This window comes from Macrotis lagotis, chromosome 7, assembly GCF_037893015.1.
Source record: "Macrotis lagotis isolate mMagLag1 chromosome 7, bilby.v1.9.chrom.fasta, whole genome shotgun sequence".
Classification (NCBI taxonomy): Eukaryota; Metazoa; Chordata; class Mammalia; order Peramelemorphia; family Peramelidae; genus Macrotis; species Macrotis lagotis.
Genome location: NC_133664.1, coordinates 222713516 through 222730047, shown reverse-complemented (window position 1 = coordinate 222730047; position 16532 = coordinate 222713516). Strand labels below are relative to the sequence as shown.

General features: G+C 39.9%; 1 protein-coding gene across 1 annotated transcript in view; it reads left to right on the top strand.

Moving 5' to 3' along the window:
- The first annotated feature begins 11063 nt into the window (after nucleotides 1-11063).
- The window catches only part of ERC1 (ELKS/RAB6-interacting/CAST family member 1), a 436241-nt gene continuing 430772 nt past the window's right edge, over nucleotides 11064-16532 (top strand). Inside the window, exon 1 of the mRNA XM_074195002.1 lies at nucleotides 11064-11084. The gene's annotated coding sequence lies outside the window, so the exon portion shown is untranslated. The remainder of the gene's footprint in view (nucleotides 11085-16532) is intronic.

Below are 16532 nucleotides of genomic sequence, written 5' to 3'. Positions count from 1 at the left end.
CGCCAGGGCTTCCCAAAGCGTCCGGGGGGGGGGGGCGTTCTTCCTCAGAGCCACGTGCTGATGCTCTTTCACCTTTTACTATTTCCTTCAGTTCTGTGCTCCGGGCCAAGCAGAGTCAGTCCTTATCTGTGGGACAATTCCTCAGAATCTTGAAGACTGAATGCGGCCCCAGAAATCCCCCTTTCTTAATATTAACAATCCCTTTAAATAATTAGTTCCCTAAGTTTTCCAATAGTCAAAGCAAGGCTTACTTATATATACTTTGCAGATTCTATCCTACTTTTTTGAAAACTGAAACTTCTGTGTCACCCCAGTGCCAGTGATTGGAGTGCCTTGAGACGTGGTCATCTGTGGCTTGACAACTTGCATTTATCAAGGGCTAGAGAGCACCCTGCTTACCTTGGACCTCTACTCCCTTTTATCCATTTTTTTCCTTATCCTTTATAATCCAAAGGTTATACTGTTTGGCAGAGAAAATAGTTGTTAAATTAAGAATTGAGTCATTCTACCTTCTCTCCATCTTCCATTGTTATCATCCCGTCAACTCCAAGCAGCTATCCTGATTTTTTACCCAGTGGAGTTTAAGACAAACCCTTGTTATCTATAGCAGTCCTTCCTAGCCTTACTGCTTCCTGCACTATGCTTTCTATAATTGATGTTTTGACATGTCCCAATAAGCATTTAAACTCCCCAAGTATTAAACACAAAAACAGTTAAACAAAACTATGTACTGGTTTCATTGCTATTTATAGACCATGTACTCACCTGTGAATTTCTACCTCCTGTCCATCAGCAGCAAACAGATATGAATGTCAAGTTCACTAATACATGTTCTGGTGGAATTGTGAATTGACACAAATATTCTGGAAAATAATGATTAACTTTTCTATCATAATTCCAATAGTATCGATGTTATTGGACTGGGCATGTGCTATGGTACTATGTATGCCAGATTCTTCAATGTACCTTTCTGAGGGTCATCTCCAGTCATGACCTATGTCTTACCACTGAACTCCCACAAATCTGGAGGCAGTTGACTTGAAACAGCCCTGCCTCATTTAACTTCAGTTTACTTGCAAGTCAAGACATCACCCTTCTGATGTCAGTCCTGTTTGAGAATATAGGGCAAACAACTTACCTTTCCAGGTTTATTATATATAACTTACTGTGCTCTCTATATTAGTCAATTGGTTGTTATAGCTCCTCACAGTTGATATTGCATTTCCCATCTCTCTACCTATGTACAGGTTCCCCATGCCTTGGAAGGTATTCTCTCCTCACCTCTGCCTCTCAGAATTCCTAATTTCCTTCAAATCCAACTAGGCCTTTCCTATTCCCTAAACTGCTAGTCACTACTCCTGCAGATATATGTATATACACAGAGATAGAGATATCTTTACATATACATATCATATATCATATACATATATATGTTGTCTCTTCTGAAAGAATGTAGGATCCCTATGGGCAGAAAATATTTCATTTTTTAATTTGTTTAAAAAATTAAAATTTAAAATTTAAATCTAACACATAGAAGACATTTAAATACTTCTTGATTGTTGATTTTTGTGATAGCAAGTGTGCATATTCTGAAATAATTGTGACACAAAAAATATAAAATAGACATACAAATAAAACATACATAAATAATTTGGAAAAACATGGGAAAATTGACATGAACTAATGCCAAATGAAATAAGCAGAATATTCACAGTGACTGTGACAAGGAAAATAAAAACCACACTAAAAGGCAACTGAACTCTTCATTGAAATAGTTAATCTTGGTCCTTTAAACTAGGTGATAAAACAGACGTTCCTTTCCTTAATAGAGAAGTGGAGGACTGTGAGATCGGTAAGCTTCACATGCTCTGTTTTGGTTGGTTCTACCTAGCTGTTTTCCTTTATTTCATGGAAGGGGAGAGAAGAGGATGATCAGGAAATGACTATGACATTTTTAAATTGCATAAATAAACTTTAAAAATTTAAATTTAAGTTGAAAATCAGACTATATCCACTGTGCTTCAATGTCATAAATTCTAAATTTTATCAGCTGTTCCTTCCCTCCCCTCCACTTGGTTCCCACCATTTCCAGCAATTCTTTGAACAAGAGAATTTGATCCAAAAAAGAAGTTCACCTTATAAGTTCATATACCTTCAGAAGGATAACATTTTCATTAAGGCAAGTCAAATTATTAACTCATCTATTTGGAATACCTTCAGTAGACCTATAGAGAATCAGTCTCCTATTACTATGCAAGGTTTCTGATCTACTTCCCAAATAATTCATCTATTTATCCTTCCTATTTGTGACCTATAATAATGTTAATGATGAAGCGAAGTTGAGGGTGGGGAGAATGGAAGGGAAAAATGAATGAATGAATTGCCCGGAGTCTCAGACACAGAGTTATGAGGGACATATAAGTTTTATTATACCACTAAACTAAGCTAGCATGTGAGCTACTCCATAGAGAACTAGCAGCTTGTAGGGATAGAAAGAGATTTATATTAGGAAACAGAGCATGGTACATCCTGAGAGGGACAGGAACAAGTATAGTTAATGGATACTCAAGGATAATTATCTCAATATGGGTAACTGTCAGGTAACTCAATATTCTTTATGGGCCTCTACCTCCCTATCCTTATAAGATGCTCCTGGCACCAGGGTTGGGTGGCCTGTCTAGTTGACAAGATACAGAACTACCCAAGATAGCCTTTATTACCTCAAGTTTGATAGAAGCACAGGGCAACCAACTTTCCCAGGGACAGTGCAAGACAGTTTTTTCTAACATAACATTTCTCAAAATAGATAAGATGGTTTTTTTGTTGGCACAAGATCAGCACAGAAAAATACAATTTAACTTTAATACTACAGCATTTTTCTCTGCATTTCCTCTGAAACATTACTGTTGTTAATTAGTAATTTCTATGTACTAATGTAGAGCAATAATGTTTGTTTGGTTTTTTTAATGTTTCTGTTGATCTTCACACAGATAGATGCTCTCTACCTTCTCTCTTCTGGTACCTGGATTTGCTCACACACAGTTAAACATACAGTGCTACTCTACTTCATTCACACCTTCCCTTAACTATCTTGTCCCTTTTAAATAAAATATTTTCAAGTCATAGTCTAGTCATGGGCTCCATTTCAAATCTCAGTGATGTGTTTGAAAAATATTTCATCTTACACATTTGTGTAAAGACAGCTGAAGCAATGTTTAAATTTTTTTTAATCTGTACTTAAGCACCAAATAAAATGAAGACTTTCAAATAAATATAAATAGTAGAATAGAAAAAGGGATACATGGAACAGGAAATCTCTTTTGTATATTTCTCTGATTTTCTATTTTAGTACATTCACTAATCTTAGCTTTGACAGGTTGAGAAGTCATATATGTATCAAAATTGTCCTATTTGTGAATCCTTCTGGCCTTCCTGTTTAAATGCTCTGATGACCCTATTTTCTTTCTTTTCATTTTATTTTGTGGCAACTGCATGCTTAACCCTTTTTTCCCTCTCAACCTCTACTCCCTCATTGAAAAACAAAAGTAAAGGAAAAGAAAATCTTTGTTACAAATATATATGGTCCAGCAAAATAATTTTCCACATTGGTCAAATCCAAAAATGTATCTTTCTCTGCTATGTGAGTCCATTCACCTCTCTTTCTGGTAGTGGGCAGAATACTTCATCATAGTTCTCTGGAATCACGGTTGGTCATTGTATTTTTTTCAGAGTTCTTAAGTCTTTCAAGGTTTTTTGTCTTTATAGTTTTGTTGTTAGGCCATCTGCTTTATGCTTAATCCCTCTCTTGGATAATCTCGATCCTCCATTTTTCTCTGGTTCTCTTCTCCCTGTGTGCTTTGTTCATGCTGTCTACCATAGATAATTTATTTTTTAAAATTTATTTTTGATCTGAATTTAAATATCAAATGAAATTACCATTGTCACATATATAGTAGAATGAAACTGTGAATATTGCATGCAATTTGCCTTTTAAGTATAAATAAACATTAAATTCTTCTATCCATGTTTTCTTCAAGCTTTCCTTCTGCTCTGAGCATTGCATTATTTTTTTTAATGTTTTCCTCTGGGCCCACAATAAATATTTCAGGCCTTCTTGACTCAAAGAATGATTGTTGATTGTGGGATTGATGTTAAAAATAGGAACCAAATTACTCATTGGAGGGGTACTTATTGATTTCACATAATTTACTGTTCAGAGCTTTTGAGACAGAAGCACACCATTACTCTGATTTTTGGTACCACCTACAAAATCTTTGAGACAGTTCTAGTATCACTTGGGGTTTCTACATAACGGCAGTAAGAACAAAGAAAGTACCCTATATCCTGTGGGACATTATATCACAGATTTTTTTTAATTGAGGGAGGAGGTTATTTTGTACTAAACATGTCACTTTAGTTCTTACCACTTTTCAAAAACTAATTAAATCTGACATTGATTTCAACTAATAATCAAAGGAGGAAGCTCATTTTTGGTGACTCGTGAGCAGTAACACTTGAAAAACTACATCCTAAGGTCCCAGGACTACCTCTAGACTATTTGTGCAAAAGGAGATTGGGAGAGTAAATTCATTATTTGTGCTATACTTGTTGTTTATTTTCTATATAGTTTGCATATATTTATGTGTGGACATGTTTTTTCACAGAATAAAATATAAGCTTTTTGAGGGCAAGAACAATTATAGTTTTGTCTTTGTATCCCTTGCATAGTGCCCAGTAATTGGTAGAGACTTTATAAATCCTTATTGATTTACTCAGAAAAGGAAACAAAATGGCAGAAGTAGTAACTTCTGTAACTTTAGGTCCACTTGGGCCAGGACATACTGCTTACCCCATGCTTTCCTAAATTCATCATTTTTCTATTCCTAGAGGATGGGGAGAAATCCCTCACCTAACTTCAGTAGCACTCCAGTTTGGAAGTCCAAAAATAAGAAGGCATATGATATGAAGGTCAAGGAGATCCATAGCTCATTTTTATAGACTTGGAGAAGGTTCTAACAAGGTGTCTTACCGCTCACATAGCCAGAGATCATACTGTATGACACTAAGTTGACAAATAACTTGGAAGCAAACCTAGTCACTGGAAAAAATAATCATTTTCTGTACTCTTTCAAGAAGTATTAGGGAAATAGTAATAGTAGTAGTAGTATAATACTCAAATTTTTGTCAGAATGCACAGCTTAAATCTTTCAGCTGCCACTTTTTTCTTTTCTAAATATAATAATTTATTTCAGTAACTTTATTCTGAATTGCCACAATAAACACTTTAATCTCAGCAAACAATATGTGTGTTTACAACATGCCTTGTGTGATTAAAAACCTCTTTTCCCTCCCTTTCTGCAACAGTGGAATTAGTTGTTTTTAAGCAGTAACTTTGGGAAATGCCAATGTTTACACTAACATTTGTACTAAAAGGAAAAGTACACAACGTGATGTTTATTTGCAGATTGTGCCACTCCAGGAATAATGACCTGAGGGCTAAGATAGGGCAATTTTTGATGGTGGTGGTTGGTAATAGGGAACATGTGAGCAAGAGACCTTTTTTTTTTTGAGACGGACAGAATCACAAAGAATGAGTAGCCTGGAAATAACCTACATGTCACCAAGTAGAGAATTAATGAATAATGATATGACAATAATGGTATAACTATGTAATGGAACATGAGTCTGTTGTCTTAAAGCCAGTGCAAAAGATCTCACTGCCCCCTAATGAAAACTTTGTTTTGGTAATGAAATATCTTTTAAATAAAATGTGAAATTTACATAGTTAAAACCTTTTCAATAGTTTTAATAATTACTATTTGATTATACAATTTGTAGCATGATAATACTACTTTTTCATGAATTCCGTTGAAGTTCTGACTTCTGTTTCTCTATTGGAATTTCATTATTATTTTGTTTAGTTCTATAAAACTGGGTAATTTGGATGATATTTTTGCCTAATGTATAAATTAATTTAAGTGATATTGTGGGAATTGTGGGGCTGAAAAGGACAGATTAAAACTATAAAATGAAAAATTGATAACAATGTAAAAATGAGAATAGTAAGAAAGTACCTAGCTGTCCTTGATGAATTCAAGGTATTTGACCCAGACATACTATATATTGCTGAATAGAACCAGAAGATGTGACTCTCCATTTTATTTCCTGTGATCTTCTCTATTTCTTGTTTGGTCATAAATTCTTCCTTTATCCATAGATGTCATGGGCAATTTTTTTTCCCATGCTCCATTAATTTACTTTTCTTTTGGGGGGAGGGAAGGGGGGATGAGGCAGTGAGTGTCCAAGGTCATAGAGCTATCAAATATCAAGTATCTGAAGTCAGATTTAAACTCAGGTCCTTCTGACTCCAGGGTCAATGTTCTATCCACTGTGCCATAGAGCTGCCTCTGATTTACTTCTGATATCATTCAAAATGTACCTATTTTGACCTTGGTATGCATTGTGAGATCTACAAAGATTGATAGTTTTATTTCCATGTTTTTTCCCCCTTATTTCTTCAATTTCTTTTTCTTTCTAGCATTTTTACTACATGATGATTTGCCGGGTTTTTATTCACAACGCCGGCTTCTTTATGCTAGTCCGTCCTCTTACTCACCAGTCCAACGCGTGATGAGTCTTCGGGGTACCTCCGGCCCCCACTCTTTGATGGGGGAAGAACCAGACAGAGCGCCTGAGGTGGGTAATGAGTCTTTATTCTTCTGTGATCACATTCCCCCTCCCCCCCACCTCTCAGCAGACACTTTTATCCCCTCTGTCCTCCCTCCCATGAACTCTTACTCAATGAGGGGCCGAGTTCTGTAACATTCCCTTATAAGGTGATTATGTTTCCCCCTCTAAGCGACCGCCAAGCCTCTTCCCCCCGCCCCCAACATCTCCCCCTTTCTGTTTTACAAGGTTATCACTTGGTGTGACCTTAAGCGGTGCTGAGGTTAGCCTTAAGCGGTGTCATTTCTACTGGCCTCTGATAGCCGGGGGCGAGGAACCCTGTCTTAGGTCATCTCCTTCAACCCAGGACCTTGCCCGTCCTAGGCGCCCGACACCCTCAGGGCCTGTCTTAGGTGGCTGGGTCAGGAGAAGTTGCCCGTCTTGGGGTTTACCTCGTCTTACCCCTAGGTGTCACATGTCATGCATGGCGGCTAGCCAGACTTGGGGATCCGCCGGGGGCGAGGAACCCTGTCTTAGGTCATCTCCTTCAACCCAGGACCTTGCCCGTCTTAGGTGGCTGTGTCATATTGAACCAAGAAGGAAGAGGTTCTGCGGAAAATTTCCGAGAGCGCCTGTCTTGCCTGGGGGGTCCAACTTCCAGGGGATGACAGATGGGAGTCGCCTTTAAGGACATCATATAGAGGTTGCATTAAGGAGGATGGGAGGGGCATAGCGGGACGCAGCCACTGTATGGCGCCAACAAGCCTCTGAAAATCATTAAGAGTAGTATATCCCTCGATGTTGATCGGAGGAAGTGCCCTACTAATCTTTCCTGGAAAAATCCTATGCCCCAAGTAATCATAGGGGAAATCCATCTGTACCTTTTCCGGGGCTATGTGAAGCCCCTTCTCGCGGAGGACATGGGTGGTGCGTTGCAAGCAAGCCCGAGCCCCCGTCACAGAAGGTGCTGTAATCAAGATATCATCCATGTAATGTATGAGCATGCAATTCGGGAATTCTTTTCTGATAGGATGTAGCAGAGTATCCATGTAAAGCTGGCACAGGGTGGGGCTATTGGCCATTCCCTGAGGTAGGACGGTGAACTGATAACGTTTACTGGGGGCTTGGAAATTGATCGCGGGGAGGGAAAAGGCAAATTTTTCTTTGTCCTCCGGGTGGAGGGGAATGCTATAGAAGCAGTCTTTAACATCAATCACTATAATAGTCCACCCTTGCGGGACTGCAGTGGGCATAGGGAGACCAGGTTGGAGGGTCCCCATGGGTACCATGTTGGCATTTACTGCCCGAAGATCAATCAACATTATCCAACTCCCCCCTTTCTTTTTTATGACAAAGACGGGGGGAGTTATACGGGCTAAGGGACGGTTCCACTTTGTTCTCGTGCAGGAGGGTCATTACTATGTCTGTGAGGGCGATGAGCTTTTCTTTTGTCAGGGGCCACTGCTCAACCCAAATAGGTTTCTTATTAATCCATGTTATTCTGGGGGAAAAGCTCATCTCTAGAGTGGCCCCAATTAATTTCCCCGCAGGCTATCAGGGGTGGCAAGTGTCAGGTTAAGCTGGCTCAAGATATCTCTACCCCATAATGCATAAGGGAGGTCGGGTAGGCACAGTGGGGTGAAGAGTCCAGATTCTTCCAAAGCTGACCACTGTAGGGCGTGTGCTGCTTTCATGGCAGATCTATTGCCCCCCACCCCCATCACTGCTTGAGGGCTCTGTAGGAGTGGCCACTCGCGCCTCCACTGTCCCCTATTTATGACAGAGCAATCGGCTCCAGTGTCAATTATCCCTTCGAGCTTCTGATTTTCCACCGTGACGGTTAACAGTGGTCGCCCAGAGCTGACCGGGTGGACCCAGTTCACATGAGCGGGAGGGGCCCGCAAGGGCAGCGCCTTTCCTACCTCTTGGCCCTGTTTTACCAAGGTGGGAAAGGGGTGGGGGTTTGTGACCCTTACGGATGTGGGACTTCCGGGACCAAAAATGACCTGGGTATGGGTGACTAAGTCCACACATCTCTCAGCCCCTGTGATGAGCGCTGGGAAAATATTTAGCTCAATGGGAATCATCGAGGTTTCCCAAGGCCCGATCTCTCTCTGCTGTGTCCCTTCTCTATAGTCAACCCTCACGGGGATAGTCACAGTAATGGGGCCGCTGTCTTCGAGCACGGGGGGGGGGGGGGGGGGGGGGGGGGGCCCGCGGCCGGGCCCCTCCCTTTCCCTTTTCCCGACTTCCCTTTGGATCGGCAGAACCTGGCTATGTGACCTGGCTTTCCACAGGAATAACAGGTCGGAACTGAAGTGGAGGGGGGCCGCTGCCTGCACTGTGCTTTGAGGTGCCCTGGCTTTCCGCACCCAAAACAGGTGGGTCTCACCTGCATACCGTGAAGGGCGGTCAGGAGGCTATCCTCCCGGTTCTCCATGGCAGTCACTAAGGCTTGAATTGAATCCTCGCTGGGCATGTCCAGCAATTTGTCAACAATTCCTTCTAATGAAGCGTCGGGGGGAAGGCTGCTAATGGCTGCGATCCCTTTGGGGCGAAGACCCTCTTTAATCAATTGTCTCATAAGTAGATCAGATCCCGGGGTGTCTCCCATTATACGAGTCACTGTCTCTTTAACCTCGTTCACAAATGAGAGGGGTGTCTGATCTGCTCTCTGCTTCAGCCCAACCAACTTCTGTGTGGCTCTCCCCCCTTTCATGGCTCCAATCTTATCCCAAGCTGCAACATGTGTTTCTTTAACAGTCTCTAGCTCAAACTGGCCATACTGGGCCTGAACAGCAGGGTCAGTATAGGCTCCAGTTCCACACAGGAGGTCAATGGCTAAATCCAGGGGAGTATAACCCCGGGATTTTGCCAGCTTAGAGGCCTCTCTGCGGGCCTGAGCCTTAAAAGCTAAATATAAGGAGGCATCTAGGCACGCGGCTGCAATTTCGTCAAAGTCAGCAGGGGTCCAAGGGTGCGTAGCAAAGAGGTTTTGCATCAGTCTTTTTACATAAGGGGAGCTTGGGCCGTATTTAGTCACGGCCTCCTTAAGTTCCTTAAGCATCTTAAAAGGGACAGGGCGGTAGTCTCGGGCTCCGGTAAGGGGGTCCGTAAATACCGGGGTAGAGGCCCCAGTCATCCCAGTCCACCTCCTCCCCTTTCTCTATTGCTATGGAGGCACTGGTGGCAAGTAGGCCGGATGGGCGGAGCCCTTGAGGGGGATCTCTGAAGGGCGGACAAGGAACACGGGGGATTTTTTGCCTCTGTTTCCTGGCTGGGCCGCCAAGCCTGGGGCGCGGCAGCTGTCCAATCAGCGCGGACTTCTCCCTCCTCGTCAGCAGCCTCCCGGTCCCACCTACTCACGCTCCTCTTCCTGCCACCCCTGAGGACTGTTTGCACCCCTCCCCTTCCCGCGCTCGGAAACTTCCGGCCCTGAATCTCTAAGTGTGCCACATTCATCGCCCTCCCCCCTTTTCATTCTGTCTCGGTAAGGAGGGGCATGCGGCATTTTCTTCTCCCTGGGGGCCCCTTGTTCCCCCATTGTTTCTTCTAAGTTCCTCCCACGGATACAGGGGAGGGGGTGGCCTTCCCTCTTCCTCTGAGCTCTCTGAATCCGATCCCGCCAACGAGCTACCCACCTGAGTGCTGATTGTTCGTGCCAAAGTCACCTTCTGGGGATGCAGGGCTGCATCCACTATCTTATACACTGTAAAATCCTTGGGGGTCAGTTTTCCCAGGCAGGTGTCATTATAGGAGGCCATCTGCTGCCCTACCACCTTCCATTTATCTGGTTGGATCCCACTATGTTGCACCCAAGGGCAGATGTTCCAGATATTCTCAACAAAAGCACGGCACGTCTTGATAGGTAATTTACAGCCATGCTTAGCGCAGAGTTTATAAAGCTGCCCTGCTGCCTCCTTCTCTTTTTCCTCCGGCTCAAAGGCGGGAATACTATTCCGGCCCCCCATGCTGTCTACTAGCCGAGGCTGCAATCCTAACAGGTGGCAGAACTGGAAAGTTCCCGTTCGGCAAAAGAGAAGGAGGCAGCAGGGCACAATCAGACAGGCCAGCACGGCAAGGAGCGTGATTAGAGCAGAAGGAGAAAGGGAAGGGAAAGGAAGCATAGTCAACACAATAGGGATATGTCCCTCAGGCAATATCTGAGAGTAAACGCCCTCTCCTTCCTCCCGGTCAGAAACGACCGAGGCTGTCTGGAGAATCCGACCAGCGGATTCAGACGTTCCCTAGCAAAATCAGGTCCCTGTTCCGGGTGCCACTTGCCGGGTTTTTATTCACAACGCCGGCTTCTTTATGCTAGTCCGTCCTCTTACTCACCAGTCCAACGCGTGATAAGTCTTCGGGGTACCTCCGGCCCCCACTCTTTGATGGGGGAAGAACCAGACAGAGCGCCTGAGGTGGGTAATGAGTCTTTATTCTTCTGTGATCACATTCCCCCTCCCCCCCACCTCTCAGCAGACACTTTTATCCCCTCTGTCCTCCCTCCCATGAACTCTTACTCAATGAGGGGCCGAGTTCTGTAACATTCCCTTATAAGGTGATTATGTTTCCCCCTCTAAGCGACCGCCAAGCCTCTTCCCCCCGCCCCCAACAATGATTAAAAATGGTGATAACAGCCATCCTTGTTTTACCCTGATCTTATTAAGAAGGCCTCTAGTTACAGATAGTGCTTGTTTAAAGGAAAGAATAGCCTTTAAACCCACTATAGATTAGCAAGCTTGAGTGGCAAAATTTTGGGACACGTTATTAAAGAAATGATTAATGAACTTCTAGAAAAGGAAGTAATAACAAAAGTAAGTATAGCTTCATGAAAAAAAGGTCATTTGAGATGAATCCTATTTCCTCTTTTTGATATTTATTAAACTTTAAGGACAAGAAAACACCATAGAGATAGTTCACCTAGATTTTAGCAAAACACCTGGGAAAATGAATACATTTAATATAGAGGAAACCTATGTTCAAATCCCACTGCTGACATGTACTGGCTGCCTCACAACCTCACAGAGACACAGACAACTATGTTTCAGAATAAGTGTGGATCAGCATTGATAGAGAGAGCCTTCTCCCTTAAATTATTATTATGAATTGCTTACCTCTTTCAGAAATTAATTTTTTTGTTTATATATTTTAAATTTAATTTAAGTTGGAGTGATCTTGTCCTAAATTGACACAATAAACTCTTTAATCTCACCAAAAAAAAAAAAAAACATGCTTTTTGTGGTTACAGCATGACTTGCATGGACCAGGAGTTCTCTACAGCAATGCTATTCTGAAAAAGATCTAGGACTGTTGGCTAAAGGTCAGAACAAGTAGATTGAGATCAAAGTAAAGTCCTCAGTCTTTTTCAGTGTAGTCCAAAAAGTTAATTCATCATTTAGGTTAAATGAAATGTACTTATTAATAACAACAATGGTAACAATAATGAAATGAAAAATAAAGAGAAAGTAAAATATAATAGCATCAAAATATGTAGTGGTTGAAATTAGCATATAACTTTGGAGAGAATCTAAATTTTCAATTTCTCACACTTTTTTTTTCATTTTACTCCTTTTTCTCCTCCTCCAGAGTCACTACTCTGGGTTTTTTTTTTGGTTTTGGTTTTGGTTTTTTTGTGTGGATGAGAACCAGCAAACATTCCCAGTCTCAGAGACCAAAGGTATAGGGATAGGGGAGCCAAGGGACACTCTAGCTCCACCCCATTTCCTTAGTTTTCTCATGATGATGATTAACAACACCTTCTCATTTTGTGGCTTCTAAAAATGACTTCAACTTGTAGAAATTTGGTTAACTAATAATCTAAGTTTAATTGTCTGAAACTCCATCAAGCTACCCTGGAGGAGGAAACCCAAGGAGGAATCCTCCTAGTAAAATTTCCTTTTTCTCTTTTTCCAATGTGAAACAAATGAAATCTGAAAGCTAGAGTGAGCCAGTTCCAAAATATTTAAAAGTCCTTTGCAATCTGGCTCCAGCCTCTCTTTCAGGAGTTATTTCTTATCACTATCCCTAATATGTGTGTGTGTGTGTATTCCAATCAGATCAGCTTACATCCTATTCTCTAAATATAATAATCTATGTCCTACCTCAGTAGATCCTCATAACTTCCACCTTGTGGATCTTCTATATACCTTTAATATCCATCTCAGGGTATAGAAATATATTAAAAAATTATATCAGGTTTCTCTGATAAATGTCTCTTTTCTCAAATACATAAGGAGCTAAGTAAAATTTATTTTTTAATAAATAGAGCCATTCTCTAATTGATAAATTGTCAAGAAGTATGAATAGACAATTTTTAGAAGACATCAAAACTATCTGTAGCCTTTTAAAAAAATTATCTTAGTCACTATTGATTGGAGGAAATGTAAATGAAAACAACTCTGAGATATGACTTCACATCAATCAGAAATGACAAATGCTAAAAAGGATTAAAAAAGATACATTAATGACATTTTTAAAAAATTTTATTTATTTCAGGCAATAGAGTTAAGAGTGACTAGGCAATTATTAAGTGTCTGAGGCTGGATTTGAACTCAAGTCTTCCTGACTCCAGGGCCTGTGCTCTGTTCACTAGGTTATAAAACTGCATACCTTTTGACTCAACAATACCACTACTACATCTATACTCCCCCCAAAAAAGGAAAAGGACCTTTATATACAAAAATATTTATAATAGTTCTTTTTGTCCAAGCAAAGAATTGGAAATTGAGAGGAACTGAGTGCAATTGGAGGTGGCACAGTGAATAAAGCACCAGGCCTGGAGTCAGGAAGATTCATCTTCTTGAGTTCAAATCTGACCTCAAATCTAACTTTAGTTTCAGTGTAAAAATGGGAAAGTTAAATTGGAGGAATTTTGTGGTCACTTCTAGATAAATCTGGCAAGTGACACAGTATTGGGCTTGGGCAGAAGGTCAGGTAGACTAATCTTCCTGAGTTCAAATCTAGCCTCACCAACTAGATGTGTGACCTGGGCAAGTCATTTAACCCTGTTTGCTTCAGTTTCCTCATCTCTAAAATAAGTTGGAGAAGAAAATGGCAAACCACTCCAATCTCTTTGCCAAGAAAACCCCAAGTGGGGTCATGAAAAGACAGACTAAAATAACAACAACAATCATGAGAATGGTTGAACAAATCGTGGCATATGACTGCGATGGAATAATACTGTGCAATATGAAATGACAAGGAGGATGATTTCAGAAAAATATGGTAAGGCCTATATGAATTGAGGCAGAGTGAAGTGAGCAGAGCATTGTACACAGTAATAGCAAATATTGAAATAATACTCAACTGTGAAGTCTTAAGTTATTCTGATCAATATTATGATCCAAGAAAATTTCAAAGGACTCATGATGAAAAAATGCTATTCATCTTCAGGACTGATGAACCAAGTGTAAAGTGAAACATGGTTTTCTCAATTTATTTTTCTTGCTTCTTCTTTGCACCTATATTGTATCAATTCTTCAGTATTATAGAATCAAAGAATCTGATTATAATATACTTGACAATTGTACATCTAGATTCTGCTTGAAGCCCTCCAAGGAGGTAGAAACTTCCACCTTCCCACTTTTGGATAACTCTAATTGTTAGATTTTTCTGATATCAAGGCTAAACTCTTTGAAATTTCTTCACTTTGCTCCTGGTTCTGCTCTTTGGAACCAAACAAAACACATCTAATCCTTCCTCCACATGACAATTCTCCAAATCCTTTATGACAGTTATCTTGGCCCTCCTCCAGTCCACATATCTTTCTCTTTTCTAGCCTAAACATCATTAGGTCTCTTGTCACTATATCCTGCTGCCTTTGATCTTGTTCACATGATCCGAGATTTATCTAGTTGTTCAGTTGTATCAGTGATGTCAAATTCTTCATGACCCCATTTGGGTTTTCTTGACAAAGTCACTACAGTGATTTTTCCATTTTCATCTCTGGCTCATTTCGCCAGGTTTATCTAGAAGTGACCACAAAATTCCTCCAATTTAACCTTCCCATTTTTACACTGAAATTAAAATATAAGGAGATTAAGAAATTAGCAGAAAGTTATTTAGGTAATTAGTGGCAAATTTAGAATTCACTTTAAGTTAATCTGACTCTAAATTCAGCATTTTTTTATAGAAGTTAGACTGGGAAGACTCCTTTAGAGATCATTTTTTGGAGAAGAGTGACATTTTACACCAGATTATTTTTATTCCTAGTCCAGGGCCTTTTCTACTGCCATTGGATCTGATATGATTGATCAATATCTACTACTTTACATTGATGGTCAGTGAATCCATTACATTTCTCTGATGTGAGCACACCCTTCACAAGCAAAGATTGTAACCTCTTCACTCTTGTACAATCATTACATTCTGTTTTATGACTTACTTGATAATGATATTCAAGATCACCAAATCAAGCTGTCTCTATGATTGTATTTATTAAATAATCATGTGTGATCTTAACATAAATATGAGAGTTACTTTGCTGGGTAAGAGATGATAAACTCTGTTGTATTCCACTGGTCAGATATCCTTTTGTAACAAAGTAAGAATAAGCATGGGAAGCTATATGGTGAAGAGGTTAGAACACCAGGCCTTGAGTCAGGAAGGTCTGAGTTCAAATTGGGCCTCAGATATTTACTAGCTATGTGACCCTGGCCAAGTTTCTTAGCCCTGTTTGCTACAGTTCCTAATCTGTAAAATGAATTGAAGAAAGAAATGGCAAACCACTCCAGTACCTCTGCCAACAAAATCCCAAATGGGGTGACAAGCATCAATCAACACAATGGTATCTTATATATTCCATACTTTTTAGTCATTTGTATTATCTAGCAAAAAATCATTAGTAAAAGCCTGTTGACTACTCATGTTCTTAATCAAGGATACTCTTATAAGACCAATCCCCAAAAAAGATGTTATGTGATGAAAAATTAATTTTATTAATCAATAAGTTTTTATTCTCTATGGTTCCCTTTTCTTGGATTATACCATCTTGCAATTATTTCAATTCTTTGAAATCAATCTTTGAATGCCTTTAAAATTGCATCACTCAGCAGTTCAGAGAGTAGGACAACTATATTAGACTGGCTATGGACTATGTTATCCCCATCCAGAGGAAGAAAAACAAAACACACAAACCCCCCCCAAAAAAAACTTTCAGAATCTGATGAACACTTTATAAAAATTATCTTTTATTTATCTCTTTTCCTTAATCCTGTTTCCTCACTAACCTACACTATGTTTATCAAAATATGTAGGTATAGTGCTAACCTGACTGTTTTATACTGAGGGGAGAGGGGGTAGGAAGGGAGGGTGGAAGGAAATTTTGTAAATTAAAATATATATATATATATATATATATATATATGCAAATGGATGAAAATAAAGAAAATACAAAAAAGGTTAAAAAAAGGTTAAAAAAATTGAAAAAGTGAAAATATAAAAAAAAAATTGAATCATCCCCAGCACAAATTTATTTTGTTCATTTTTGGTTTAAACCAACCAATCTTCCCCTGTGCTGCTTCACAAGTGCCACTCATATTTCCTCAATCTTCCTTATATATCATTTTGGATATTGAGGTGGTAGTGTCAAAATGTAGGCTTCTACTAATAGTGATAAGAATCGAGTGCTATTAAAAAACACTGGTAAATATATATAACATTTTCATTTTTTTTCTCCTTCCAGTTTTCTCTTTCTGTTTTAGCCAAGAGTTTAATCATATTTCTTTTCCCCTTCACTATTTTTCAACAATTTTTCAGGTGATACTACCCATAGTTTCTTGTAATCATATTCCATAATATTTTACTTGTGAAATTGTAATCTAAATAAAGGTTATTTTTAGCTGCAATGCTACTTAATTTGGAAAAGA